The sequence below is a fragment of the Acyrthosiphon pisum genome, chromosome X (genome assembly GCF_005508785.2).
Source record: "Acyrthosiphon pisum isolate AL4f chromosome X, pea_aphid_22Mar2018_4r6ur, whole genome shotgun sequence".
Classification (NCBI taxonomy): domain Eukaryota; kingdom Metazoa; phylum Arthropoda; class Insecta; order Hemiptera; family Aphididae; genus Acyrthosiphon; species Acyrthosiphon pisum.
Window position 1 is genome coordinate 40,620,915 of NC_042493.1, and position 3,620 is coordinate 40,624,534.

Consider the following 3,620-nt stretch of genomic DNA (forward strand, 5'->3'; position numbering starts at 1 on the left):
AGAGTGGAAATTGTACTGTACACGATGATTCTCCATTAAAACCAATTATATCTATGACAGATTTGAAAGATATTTATCAACCTAAAAAATATGACTTGGTTGAAAATTTAAAAACTAAATTAAACAATATCATTGTAGAAAAAGAATGGGAATTCAATGATGTTGTTGAACATGATTATACTAAACCGGAAATTATAGATTGTTTAATTTATTTTTTAACAGGTCATATTTTATTCATATTAACAATTTTAATTGATGCACAAAATTTAAATAAAAAGTTTTAAAATGATTTCAGGTTACCTATCAAAACAACTGTTGAAGTACATAAATGATTGTACAATTTGTAAGTCAGCTTTTGCCACTCCACAGGTTTATTCTCAGCAATTGTCTGCGACACTGGTCAATATGAAAACAAAAGGGCGATTAATTCATCCAAATATATTAATTATAAAAGTTTTATGAAACATTGTTCATCAACTCACGTTTTTGATCTAATAATTGATGATATGATCAATGAAAAGCACATAACAAATTTCCCTTGTGTCACTCATGGAGAAAATATTATTTCATTTGCTGTTATTTATTACGTGAGAATGAGAATGAGGCAATTCACATACCAGGAAAATAAAAATAAAAAAACGGAAAACAGAAATAAAAAAAAAGTTGCGAAGTTTTGTAAAACTTAAAACACCATGATGGGTGGTGAAAATACGTACCTATTTAAAATTATATACCTAATAAGGAACAACTGTATCAGTACTTATGGCATATTTTATTATTTTATATTTTAATGTTTTCAAATGTTCACGTTATTCAATATATTAATTATTAAAATGTCTTTAATAAATTATTACATTTCACAGTAAACTGGTCGGTTCATATGTTTATAGTTTATAGACATTAGAATATGTAGATGATGTAGATCGAGTATCGACTAGTATTTGACTAGCACTACGGCAGTACGGCATGCCGCCTGCCGGCCCGGACATGACATGATCGTTTTTAATAATTAAATACATAACCTCAAATAAGTATAACTTGCAGCGCTAGTGAGTTAAATAGGAACTAAAACTGCCTCAACAAGCGGATACCAGATAATGGGCGGGAGGGGGACAGTCGTCGGACCTTATCTTCTAAGACCGTGGTATACGGTATGGCCCCTCTATATATTCTTTACTCTATGTTGTATACTGGTGTACAAAAATAGCTTTTGCCCGTTCGATAGATGGGTGACGGCCAACGGGTTTACTGGAAATGTGTGTAGCAATATGCGGTTAGGTGTTATACACATTATACACTTTGGTAGTAAACTGTATAATATTATTATTATGAATTATTATCAGAGGTTTATTTGACATAGGTAATTGATTATAATGTCGTCAGCAGATTTATCGTCGATGTTTTTTATGTGATTTATGCAATGTACTATGTACAGCCTCCTATAAGTTATAACGAAAAAAGTAATGGAAAAATCTGAGGCCCCTAAATAAACTCCAACTACCGAGGTCCGGGGGCCATGGCCCCCCCTGCCCACCCCTTAATCCGGGCTTGGTTCTGTTTCGCTACCTACTTAAGTTTAAAATTTAGAAATTTTAAAAAGAATATTATATAAGAGTTTTATTACCTATTTTTAACATAAAATAATTAATGATGGTTTACCTCTCCTCAGTTAATTATACTGCATCGATTCCATTATTAGTATTATGCCACGATTTGTAGTGATACCACAAAGAAGAAGTAGACCCCATATTTTTCAAAATTTGACTACATATTTTACACGTCGCTGTTTCATTTGTTTCACCGCGATTAAAATATTTCCAAACGTTACTACGATTCATAGTTATTGTTCAAACGATAATATTAATATAACATAAAATAATTAAGTAAATATTTATATTAATATTGTCTTATGATGTTGATAGCTAACGAATAAAATACAGACAGAACGAAAATTAACATTAAATGCCATTACGACTAGAGCGATCATAAAATCGATAGTTGAAATAATTTTATCTAATCAAAATATAATCTAACACTAATATCCACAATAAGATAAAACTTATATTGCAAAAACGCCTAATATGTTTGAGATAATTTAATATTCTCATGGATAAATATTTACATATTATGATAAAATGATATAACTTTACTAACATTTTTGAGTCAAACTATTATTTTTAAATTTTAAGTTTTACCGTCTTAAATAAAACAGTTTAATACCTATAAATTAAATAACAAATAATTAAGCAACAAGTTTAAAATATCCGGATTATTCGGATTTTATCCGTTTATTATTTGGATTCGGATATCCGGATTATCCGAATAGTATTGGAATCCGGATATTAGTGACACCACTAATAAAGGATGTTTATATGTGGCTATAAAAAAAATATGCCTATCGACTGTCGAAATAACTATTTATAACTGGAATTGTCGTATGATATTGTTACTATAATGTGAATTAATATATTTATATACAAAATCACAGAGTACATTTTATTTTACCATTTCATCATAGTATAAACAAATTAATTCATTTAGTTGCCGATTAACCTCCGAGAAAACACTATATAGTCGTTAATTTTCGTTTACTTATTAATTTTTTGCCTCTACTGGACAAATGCAAATGTATTAGAACTTATTGAAATATATCGTAGTAAGGAAATTATATGGGACCTACCAACAAAAATCATTATAGTAAGATTTTAAAAAATGACGCTTGGAATCAAATAGCAAGTGAATTTTCCAATCACATTTCAACTGCAATCACGCCGGATGAGTGTAGAAATAAAATGGTGTCGATACAAGCTGCACGGTACCGCGAAAAAATAACCCCGGAAATTTAGACCCCGAAAGAATAACCCCGCGAAAAAATAACCACGGAAGAAATAACCCCATAATATGAAATTTTGCAAATTGAACTCAAATCAATAAAAAATGTATAACATACCAATTACCTACGTACAATTGTTATGTTCCCACAAATAATATTAATTTTGGATTCAATGATAAATTATTGTGTACCTATACGATAAAAACGATTCAGAGCACGGTCTGTCTGTCATATCGATCAGATATACAATAACTAGGTACATTGACATATTATAACGGATAAGAAAGGTACCAATAACTTTATCTTTAATGTTCTAATAATCTCATTTATAAAGGTAGTTTATAAAGTTTGTCAATTTTGTGTGTTTTCGTTTCTCTGTATTCCACCGTACTCAGTGGTGTATTACAGTGTTCTTTCGTAGGTACATTATATATTTCGCTAAACATTTCTTTTAATTTTTTTTTGAATAGTTATGGATAATCTAGATATTTTTGAGAGCCAGAAGGGCAAAGAAAAGTTAGCATTTAGAAAGTTTATGTATGTTGTACACAAAGAGTGTGTTAATTTTATAAGGTGGAAATGCTGCAAAAAAAATAGCCACAAATGTCCATGCATTTTAAAAACTTCTCTGGATAAAAAACATTTAATTCAAATTGATCACGAACATAGTCATCTTTCATGTCAAAATGAAATTGAAGCCGCAAAAATAAAAATGCATATCAAAACACAAGCGAAAATATCAAAATCTACGCCTGCGCAGTTATTTTCCGAAGCTGTAACGGGTCTT

At 29.9% G+C, this 3,620-nt stretch overlaps 1 long non-coding RNA gene across 2 annotated transcripts; it reads right to left on the bottom strand.

Moving 5' to 3' along the window:
• On the bottom strand, window positions 1-936 carry LOC103309184. 2 transcript variants are annotated; one of them, XR_510633.2, is made up of 3 exons: window positions 483-936; window positions 301-396; window positions 1-51 (listed from the first exon to the last, which is right to left on the bottom strand). It is a non-coding gene; the product is annotated as an uncharacterized LOC103309184 (long non-coding RNA). The 2 variants fall into 2 exon arrangements; XR_510634.3 differs by having other exon boundaries at window positions 1-81; window positions 483-900.
• Between the last annotated feature and the right edge of the window lie 2,684 nt (window positions 937-3,620).